Source organism: Cibotium barometz, chromosome 21 (genome assembly GCF_041138505.1).
Source record: "Cibotium barometz isolate CiBa-2024 chromosome 21, ASM4113850v1, whole genome shotgun sequence".
Classification (NCBI taxonomy): Eukaryota; Viridiplantae; Streptophyta; class Polypodiopsida; order Cyatheales; family Cibotiaceae; genus Cibotium; species Cibotium barometz.
In genome coordinates, this window is record NC_141066.1 from 47,796,413 (window position 1) to 47,807,870 (window position 11,458).

Here is an 11,458-nt window from a genome sequence, read left to right on the forward strand (position 1 = left end):
TAAATGGTTTAAGGATTAAATGTCAAGGTCCTTGGTGCGGGTGAAAATGGCACGTGACTAGATGGATTTAAGGCAAAGGCAATTAAATGCATTAAATGGTGCCAAGGGGCAAATGAATAAATGGTATCCCAAGAGAGGGGTAAAAATGGTGTATTTAATTGAGGCCTCAATATGACGACATATGGCAATCTAGATCCATCTCGGGAATTGTGGGCTTTGGTCTTCAGCATACAAGCATTTCTCACGTAAGAGATTTCGAGAGAGTTTGCTGAACTAGAGAATGGCTGGGCGGTTATTCTCAGTGCCATCCCCTGTCACTTGATAATTTGTTACCTACGTGGGAAGATTGAAAGGTTGATTTTTTTAAAACTCGTTACTTTTGGTATTAGAGCGTCAGGCCAAATCGTGGGTGTCTACGCAGGAAGTTTTCTTGAGCACGACAGAGAAAGAAAACCCACGCACAATCTTGACGGCTGTTTTCTAACATCGCCCTCTTTTTGTGGAGTCATCGCCTATGTTTTGGATGTCTAGCTGAGCCTTCATTACACGGGGAGCCTTCGAAAGACTCTTCCCACAATTGCCAACGTCGTTCTATTCCTTGCTGAGATTACGAATTCACATAAATGGGTGACGTAGATTTTTGGACATGAGATCAGCAGGGTTGTCGTTTGTGTGAACCTTGATAAGCTGCATGTGCTTATCATCAAGCACTTCACGCAAGAAGTGATATTTCACATCAATGTGCTTCGTCTTTGCATGAAACACTGGATTCTTGGCCAACATGATAGCACTCTGACTATCACCATGCAAAACTGGCATCTCACTAGTTATACCCAAATCTGCTACTAGACGTGCAAGCCATGATGCTTCCTTGCATGCTTCTGAAGCTGCAATATATTCAGCCTCAATATGCTTTCTTTGCATTTGATCTTTTAAGGGTTGCCCAACAACTCTCCACAAGAAGTACCCTGCTCTTGCTCTACTAATCCTGAAGTATCTTGTTCCTATGCTATTGCCTCTTGTCTCTACTTTAGCAATACCCTAGTACGGGTACACGCAACTACTAGGTGTCCTTTCCTCCCACAAATAAAGCAGTGTCCCGGAAGGCCAGAAAAGAAAACTCCACCTTGGCTTGTAGGAGAGAAATAAATTGAGGATCCTGCACCAAAGAACAATGCAAAATCACCTAGAAGTGTGATAGTTCGATCCTAAGTGGTTAAACTATCAATAGGAAAAACATGACCAAAGCTCCTGCTAATCTCCTAAACATGAGGTACATACTCTAGTAGAAGCCTTGGGAATCTAATTGTAACAACGAGAACATCCACCGGGCTAGATAGATCCATAACCTATCTCCATCTTTACAAATAGAGAAAAGCCCTATGAACATCCAAAGGGTTTTATGCCAAGACTTGATTTGCATGTTCTGATGTCTTGAACTGGAGCTTGAAACATCCCCTCCCCAAAGGAGAGACATTCACAATCTTGAAATGAAATCTAAGCAAACCCAACGCCCCTGCCCACAATTCAGATTTAGATGGCACAGGAGGATAGTGAGATTATCACCAGATACTAGCAGAAGTCCACTCAACAGCTCACCCCAAAGGAGATTTTCTTGATCAACCTATGCGGGAATTCATCTATTGAGCTCTTTCTGGGATCAGTCTAGACCAAAGATTGTTGTACCCAGTTCATACCTTACCCCAATTATCTTTGTACCCGGTTTTGTTCACACATGTATTGATCAGACACATGATTGTAACCTTGTTTGGTCTCATAGGTCATTTTGGCCTTTAAAAAACATAATTATAACTCTCTCTCTCTCTCTCTCTCTCTCTCTCTCTCTCTCTCGCATTTCTATTGTGAACTCTTATCACTCCCCCCCTACATGTCAGCCTCCTCATAAATAGGGAACTCTTTAAAACTAATTAAAAATTTGTATGATGGGGATTGTGCACTGGGAATGGGTCACATTTGCAGCCCAAGAGAAGAACTCACTCTTTTTCCCGCAAACACCACTCTATTTTTTGGTGGAAGCCAAGATTTACCGACTTCTTTTTAATGAAGCAGATTTCTTTTGAATCTGTGCAAATTCACTATGTCTTCTTGTGCATAAAATTGCACATCGAGGTAATGCCTGGGACATGCAATTGATAACCTTTAAAGATATGGTTGCATGCAATGGTTCTTTTGGATTTCTGCTTTATTGATCCCTCCCTATACTTGGTTTGAAATTTGTGTGATGTTGGAACTCTACACTGTCATGTCTAACAGCTTTTCACAAGTCCCACAAGCTTCATGATTACCTAGATACTCACCGCCCTAATATTGGAGCGAAGGGTGGACGCAGGACCTGAGCGTAGAAAAGATCGAGAATCACCATACTCTGGTTTGTCTGACAGCAATTTTGCTTCTGCAAATTGAAGTCAAAGCTTCTTAAGCGACAAAAAGTGATACCAACCTTGTTAAAGATTAGATGGAGCTGTATACATAGGATCAATAGCAGAAAACACATTCCTGCTTAAAGAAAGAATGACAAACCTAAATCTTGAAATTTTAGGTGGCTAAGTAGCACAGGAGGAATGTAAGTATCAAGCGGATCAAGTTTTTTCCTACATACAAATGCTAAATTTCAGATATGGAAAAAAAAACTGTCCAGAGAGTGTTAGAAAGTTCAAAACATCGAACCGTTTTATGTACTTGCTGAATGGGCCAGATGCTCCACTATCTGCTTCTGTGTAGATTGCAAAATAAGCAAAGTCTCAATTCGATATTTCAAAAATTCAGAGAAACATGTGACTTTCACCAATGAAATCGCATTACTGAAATCTTAAAAATCAATAGTCAAAAGAGTGCTCAAAGCAACTTGTATAAAACAAAAACATTTTTTGTAAAACACTTCTACAATGGAGATTTAGAACACACACAAATATAGATTATAACAATCAAAACCACCATAAAATGGCAAACCTCCCTGCCCAACAAAATTGAAAGTCACACCAATAGGCTGAGCCAAACCTTCTTATTTAGAAAACTTAAAACAAGTTTTAGATAACGATGTTCGTATGCATTACAGAGACAGAAAAAAAACCTTACTTGTCGGACATACTATCATAATTCATGGCTTTTTTCCAGACTTATCCATGTCACTGTTAGATTGCAGGATAGTTGCGAGAGTGAATGACAAACCACAGAGAGAGAGAGAGAGAGAGAGAGAGAGAGAGAGAGAGAGACGGCCGAGGGTGCCGCCTCCACGTGGCGGCGGTCAGTGGTAACTCATGCTAGTTTACTGGCAAAAGGCTAGGTGCACCTCGAAGATTAAGAAAGTATACACTCCAAACTTGAGGTCCAGCCAAGAGAAAGAAGTGTTGACGGTGTCCACTCCAATCTTGAGGTTCAGCTGAGATGGCGGAGTATCACTTCTAATTTGTCACCCTTGCCTCGTTAGAAAGTATAAACTTTAATCTTGAGGTTTAGCTAAGAGATGAGACTGTTGATGGTATCCACTCCAATCTTGGGGTTTTGCTGAGAGGCAGGTGTGTATGATTTCTAGTTAGTCTTGGTGAGGACTCTGCTACAGCAGCCTTCCCCTTGCCTCGATCGTTGCCTTTTGTTGTTTGCTTTTTTGTTTTTTCCCCGTTTTCCTTTCGTTTTTTGGGTGGGTGTGTACTGTTTGTTTTCCTTTTTTATGCATTCCTGGTTTTTTTTTTCTATTTTTTCTACTATTTTTGGTACCAGGCAGGTGCAAGAGTTTGGATTGCTGCCGTTGGTCTCCTCTTGCAGGTTTGGGTCCAGATCAGCTTGCTTTTCGACTGTGGAGCTAGCCTCGGAGCACGTTGGTGAGGCGTTGCCTCGGTCTTGGAGGCTATTCGGTGGAGGCTTTGTCAGTTGCTTCGTCCTTCTAGTGCGCGTTGGTCTGAGCTCTCCTCTTCTATAGCTCTCCCCTTACCATCTACGACATGTTCCCTTCTCTTCTCCCTTTCTTTTTGACCCTGTTTCTGGCCGCAGTTCTTGTACTTTATGCTCTATTTCGAGGGGTTTTTTGATCTCGGTCCCCTGGGCCTCAGGCAGATTTGTACCAGATTTTGGGCATCTCTTGGGGTTTCTTGTATGTGGGCCTAAGGCCGTTTCTCAATTTTGTACCAATTTTGTACCTCCCTTGAGACAGGCCGGCATCTCCTAGGGTTTTAGGTACTCGGTAATACAGCCCTGTTTTGAGAGAGAGAGAGAGAGAGAGAGAGAGAAGAGACGAAGAAGAAGAGTAAGCAAGAACATAATTCTTTTTGTAAGACACCACTAGTGTTACGTCCTCTTACTCACCACCAGGTGCCCACTTCTGGAACATAATGAGAGAAACACACTGGAAAACCCAAATTGCTCTGTTGTGCTGAATGTTTAATTGTGCAATGAAAATAGAAAAAACGCCACAAAGACTCAAAGAGAGATGTACACGACGGTAATCCGACGGCTGCCTAACCTGCATTGGTTGATGATGTACACAGTAATCCAAAGGCTGCCTAACCTGCATTGGTTGATTATGTATGTGCCCAATGCTTGACAATGTCGGATCACTGTCTACTGCTTGCAGCCTACTGCCAGAACTGGGTGGGAGTGCGGAAAATGTTGTAGAATGTGAGTACGGCTGAATGGGCAAGGATGTGAATGTGGAGATGGCTGCTAAAAACGGTGATGTGCTGCTGTCTGTAAAGTCCGGAAAGTGTGTGTGCACAAGTGCGTGTGCGGCGTGTGTGTGCATGTCAAACAGAGAATGTGAACTGCTTCTGCAGGGTGCAGTTGAGGGCATGTTGTGAGTGAGGCAGGGCCTTTTGTTCACAAACCTGTGTACAATCATCATGTCCAGTGGACATCACAAAAAAGAACTGAAAAGGTAGTACAAAGCTGTATACAAAATCAAAGGTCCCAAGGTGATGGGAAGTGTAGGAGAGGGATCCATTGCTAGGCTCAATTTAAAACCATATCTCATGCCAACAGGGATACAAAGTATGATAGATGCACCTGTCCATCTTGTACTAAGAGTTGGGTGTAAGAGGTCATACATTGGACATAGGGCAAGATATCGCCCCATGTTTACAGGATCTAAGTGAGGTCTAAGGCAAGAGTACCTTCATCTCCTGTCTCAAATTGGTGGGGTTCTCGGGACCGTTCTCAAGTCCACACAGACTACAACTTCAGTGGTCGCGAAAGCGGTGGGTCTTCCTTCAGTGCACGTCCTCGTGCCGATCCTTCTTCTCTACCAAAGGAGATCCTCCTTACCGTTATGGGGAAAGGGATTAGACAACGCATGGAGTATTTGGGGATCTCGAATCAGTGTTTCATCTATCGCAAGGTTGGCCACCTCGCGTGCGGAAGAAATTATTACACTGGAGCTCAGCTCACCTCTCTCGCGTCGGAAGGACAGTTGTGGCTAATCAAGTGGTACTTGCGACCATGTGGTATATCACCTCCTGCTAGATCTTCTCGAGCTCCTGTATCAGCCAGATCCAGCAGTTGATAAAAAACTTCTTTGGTCGAGAGCATATGGACGGCCTACCAGGGCCGGCTAGTCATTACTTTACCTACCTCTCGTGGAGGATTGGGGATTGTGGATTGTTTGCCAAAGCAGGGCGCTTCTAGGCAAGTTCATTGTGTGGAGACTTCTTCTAGGCAAGGAGCCATGGCAAGAGCTTCTCCTTCACCGTATTCAGTGCTACACCCCAGTCTCGAGAGGGCCTTGGCAGTCGAAGACTCGGTGGATATTCACAGAGATGCGCAAAGTTGGCCTTACGTGGAGATGCGAGGATCTCTTAGCTTGTTGCCTCCTACGAGCAACTCCGCCCTGCATTTAATCAGATACCGCCTGCCTACACTAAGGAGTGCCTCTGCCAACCTCTGGTATGGAATCCTCATGTTTGAACGCCAAAAGGCACATGGTGGGATCTCAACAGTACATTTCTTCGGGACCCATGGCATCAAGTCCAACCCATAGCCTGGGGGAGTGGATCGACTTTAGACAGCTCCCTAAGGCAACACGATTAGAGCGTTTGGCAAAGATGAGAGGCAATGCACTTATGATCAGCAACATCGAGGCCGTGGTTCTTCCGGAGGCCTTGATCCAAACTATGGATTCTACAGCACCAGTTTCGATGGGGGCCTTCACTTGCTTTGATGTTCGTACTGCGGTTCGACAATGCTCTGAGATCGTGTACTTCTTTTTGAGGTGGAGGACAGTGGCAAGCTTCAAAGGGTTCAGCAAGAGACGATCTTGATAGCACACTGAGAGAGAGAGAGAGATACAGAGGGGTTCTTTTAAGTGAGTGTGAACTAGATATGGGGTAGAACGGTCATCTTGTGTTAAGGATACTAAGTTCATCATCTTTTGTGTTAAGGATACTAAGTTCACCCCCATCGTGTTTCCTACCTAAGGGCCTTTGCTAAGGGATATTTAGACATTCAATTTGCGGACATCTACAAGATACATAGACACTGCCTTTGGGACTGCCCCTTTGCTCAGTAGATATGGCAGCGGATTCTCTCAACTCAAAATTAAGTTATGAAACTTGCTGCTGAATGATCATGCTATGTAGTTCACTCAAAGACCCATCCAAAGCAACCTACGACAACTACATAAAACCCTAAAATGAATATGCTTGCTAAATGCCTTGCAAATTGCACAAGTGCACACATGTTTTGTGCCTATTCCAACATGTCACCGTGCATTGAGAGATGGTGCACGTGACGTTTACTCTTGCTTAAATTGGTGGTAGATGACGGTATCCAAGTAGTCTACCAACAACTGTGAGAGTCTCTGTCTTTTCCCCGAACCATACTTCCATCTGAGAAATTGTATCTACTCAAGTTCAATGACCTCTACTTCATCTAGCAAGCTAGTTGTTGTTCATCGAGCACATCCTCCAAGGGTGGACTCACATATGGCTTCAACCACAACCCATGCACTGTCCATGATTGTCGAAGCCGCAACTGTATGAATACATAATTAACCTGTTTGATGATGGAAAAGGGTTGAAGTTGCAAAAAGACATCGTTAGGCATCTCTTGTCCACCTTCTTCAATCTTTGCTTCATGATCCGAAGATATACCCAATACCTTGCTTTGTAATGCATTTCTTGAAACCAATGATTACTTTAAGCTTCTTTATGGCAAATAACAAGTATTTACTCAAGCTCTTTTAGTAATGATTTCCTTTTAATTTCCTCTCTTAGTAGTGATAGCATGTGAAGAAATAACATAGTAGCTAATGCATTCATTTAATTACTTGCATACATAAACAATAACTAGCTTGTGCATTCATTTAGCTACTCAGACACACGTCAACTAGCTTATGCATTCATTTAGCTACAACAACTAACTTATGCATTCATTTAGCTACTCACACACACAATCAAGTAGCATATGCAAAGCAAGCATAACAAAACAAGAACTTAACACAATCACACAAGATTGAGGGTCAGATTTCTTGAGGCCAACCCCCCTCGAAAGGCTTTTTATTAATCTTTTGCTCTTGAACTCTTTATGGGTCATCTTCTCCCCATTCTTGTATATACGTGTATTGCAAGTAGTAGTTAATATCTTGTGTTGCAATTTTATTATTACAAGATAACAATTGCGAAAAATCAATGTAACCATTTCCATGCATAAACTTATGATTAGCACATTTAAGTTTAGCATCCGCACTTATTGATTCTTAAGCTTAGTCCTACAACATATGGCTCTTAGTTCATTAATATGCACACATGCATTCTCACATGCTTGAGCCATAGTAATCCACTTAGTCTTACTAATTGCAATCTTTGTAAGAGAGAAAAGTAATTAAGTGATTATAGCATGTGAATCAATCATTTTGTGGATGCTATTAAAGAGATTACCAATTTACTACTCTACACATATACATGCATAACATTCACAAGACAAAGAGTAAAAAAACTTGCACAAGACACCAGGTTGAGGGCCGCATTTATGAGGTCGCCCCCCCTCGAAAGGATTTGTATTAATCAAGTCCACTAAGCTTACATCAAAGAAAGAGAGGTGGCTTATGCTTGAGTTAATACTTCATAGGGACTATGGAGGCTAAGAAATCCATAACCCCTTTTGCCGTGCTACTTCCTTGGGTCGGTACTTGCAAGCTTTGTTCTCCTCTTCTCAAGGCCTCATCTTTGTGGGTGATAAGCTGACGAGAAATTAAGTCTTGTACCAAGATTCTCGAATAGTCCCTTGCCAGACGAGACTTGTCATACGAGGATCTCTATTTGAAACTATCGAGGTTGGTAGTCCATGATACTTGAAAATTTAGGAAATAAATAATATAGCCATATGATACACCTTAATAGTCTTTTTAACAGGTATAAAAATGTGTTTATTTGCTAAAGTGATCAACTACAGTCCATATTCTTGTGTTGCCATGGATAGACTTTGGTAATCCAAATATAAAATCCATGGAAATACTTTGCCAAGGAGCATCACACGAATAGGTAGTGGTCGCAATAATCCTGGTGCCTTCCCTCTATTTTAACTTTTTGATATACAAGGCATTGAGAAACATACTCCTGGATATCTTTCTTCATAGAGGGCCAATAGAAATAAGTTTCTATTGCTTGCATTGTAGTTTGAATTTTGCGATGCCCTGCATAGGGAGGAGCATGGGATTCATACATAACTTTCTCATGGAGATCTTGTGTATAATGCATAGGTAGGAGCCATGCAATAGAAATCCCTCTTTTAGTGAGAACGGTTCATGGGTTTTGCCACTCTCTGACTCTTCTACTATGTTTGCAAAATCATTATCTTGCGTATACTTTATAATCATCGTTGTCAAGTCATGATTATGCACAATCAAAATCACATTAATAGTAGGTCTCCTAGAGAGTGCATCAGCTATTGTATTTTGTTTACCAGGTACATGAGCAATATGAAAATGAAATTGCAAAAGAAAATTAGCCCACCTCATTTGTTTGTTAGACAACTTGGTTTGCGTCATAAAATATTTGATGCTTTGATGATTTGTTTGAATAATGAATGGAGTTCCCAACAAATAATGCTTCCATGCATTTAGAGCATGGATGACCGCAAGCAACTCTTTCTCATAAATTCCAAGAGACTTTTCTTGTGGTTGCAGGCGATGACTTTCATAAGCTATAGGGTGTCCTTCTTGAGAAAGTACAGCCCCTACGCTATCGCCACAAGCATCACAATGTACCTCAAAAGTCTTGGTGGTGAGATCCGAAAGCACTAAAAGTGGTTGCAACATAAGCTTTGCTTTAAGCTCCTTGAAGGCAGTGTTCTCCCTTATAGTACATTGAAACTTAACCTTTTTCTTAGTTAAGTCATGCAGCGGACCTGCTATTATAGAAAACTTCTCTATGAAGTGTCTATAATAGGAACACATGCCAATGAAACTTCTGAGCTCGTGTAAATTTCTAGGCTGTGGCCACTCTTCTATTATCTTAAGCTTTTAAGGATCCATAGAGATCCCATTCTTAGAGATAATATGGCTCAATAGCGAATCTCTTTAAGAAAGAACTCGCTCTTTTTACTATTCACATAAAGCTTATGTGCACGTAGTTCTTTAAACACTATTGCTAGATGTGCTTTGTGTTCATGAGTGATCTGGAATAAACAATTATATCATCAAAGAACACACTAGTAAAGCTACAATGTTTACAAAAAATATTATCCATTAAATGATTAAAAGTAGCTGGAGCGTTAGTGAGGCCAAAAGGCATCACTAAGTACTCATACAAACCAAATTGCATTCTAAATGCAGTCTTGTGGATATCTTTAGGTACAATCCTTATTTGATGATATCTGCTTTTCAAGTCAATCCTATTATAGTAGATTGATCCTTGAAGCTTATCAAAAATGTCCTCAATCCTAGGGACCGAAAAACGATTTTTGATAGTGTTCTTGTTTAGTGCACAATAATCTACACACATACGATATGAACCATCCGTCTTTTACACTAATAACATTGGAGAGCAATAAGGAGAGGAGCTGGGATGTACCATTGCTTTTTCTAGAAGCTCATTGACTTGCGACATGATTTCCTCTTGTTGTGCTAATGAGACCCTATAAGGAGGCCTATTTGGAGGTGAACTTCCTTGAGTAAGCTCTATCCTATGGTCATCATTTCCTCGAGATGGAGGCAATTCATTAGGAATAGAATTCGTAAAACAATCATCATACAGACTTAAGAAAGTCATTAAATTTGATTCTATATTTTCATGGGTATCTTTGCCCTTATCACTTGAAATGTGCAAATTATGAAAAATATTTGGGTTTGGAAATCTTTGACATAGATCAAGTATGCAAAAAGAGATGACTTCATTATTTTTTGAAGAGAATCATTGCTTACAATACGAATCGAATTACCTTTTCTTTTAACCTTAATTCTAAAATTCTTTTCCATATGGCTAAAAGAGACTACCCTATTAGGAAATGTTAGTTGTGCATACATGCGATGAAACCACGGCGTTCCTAAAATAACATCTTCATGCAACATAGGGGAAATATAAAACTCTTCGTTATCAACATAATCTTGGATATGGAGCCTAAGTTTCCCAATTAATGGTGTAACTGGGACTTCTTGACCTTTGAAGGCTCCACTAGCTTCTAGAGATGGTCCCATCTCTTCTGTTTCTATGCCCAACCTTTGTGCTAATTCTACTAAAATAAAATTATGTGTGGAACTAGGGTCAAATAACATAAAAGCATTTTGATCTTTGATCTTTCCCCACACATAGCCCAGTTGTGAGGCCTTAGCATCCTGAGATTCACACGAAAGAATGTTAGTGGCTTGTGGCATCTCTTTCTTTGGTCCTTTGTGCGGGCAAGCACGATAGCTATGACCTTGTTTGCCACACCTAAAGCAACGATTCTCTTTTTGATACTTCTTGAGTTCTTCCGGTGAAAGTTTTTGTTGGATCTTGTAAACACCTTTTTCCTTCTTTTTGTTTACATTGCTCTCTTGGTCCTTGTGAGGATATACATTGAATTTATTTTCCTTCTCCAACGGCTTAGGAACCCCTTTATTAATGGAGAAGATCTTCGCAGAAGCAACCATAGAATGATGTATCACCTCAGAAATGGTTCTGGGCTTTTGTGCATTAACATATGCCTTCATATCTTCAGGAAGACCTATATAGTACTGTTGCTTTTGCTGATAGAAGTCAATCTTTTCAAAGACTATTGCTTTGAGATGGAGATCCCAAGACTTGTCAATATAATTCTACACATGACTTCTCCCTTATCGAGGTTGAGCCCTCGCCAAGTGGTAAGGACATCATCTTTGGCATGGTTGGTTAGAAATTACTGCATAATAGCTAACCGACAATCCGCCCATGTCTTTGGAGCTAATCCTTGTGTACGAAGGCTTGCCCACCATTGATGAGCACTCTTTTGAAGATACATAGCTACATGACGTATCTTGGAGCTTTCTGTGAAATGT

At 41.1% G+C, this 11,458-nt stretch overlaps 1 long non-coding RNA gene across 3 annotated transcripts in view; it reads left to right on the top strand.

Moving 5' to 3' along the window:
• The window catches only part of LOC147627271 (uncharacterized), a 78,273-nt gene extending 68,763 nt beyond the window's left edge, over nt 1-9,510 (top strand). Inside the window, exon 3 of one of the 3 annotated variants that reach the window (XR_015268470.1) lies at nt 9,131-9,510. This is a non-coding gene — a long non-coding RNA (uncharacterized LOC147627271). The other 2 variants (XR_015268471.1, XR_015268472.1) reach the window with 2 other exon arrangements.
• Nucleotides 9,511-11,458: the final 1,948 nt, after the last annotated feature.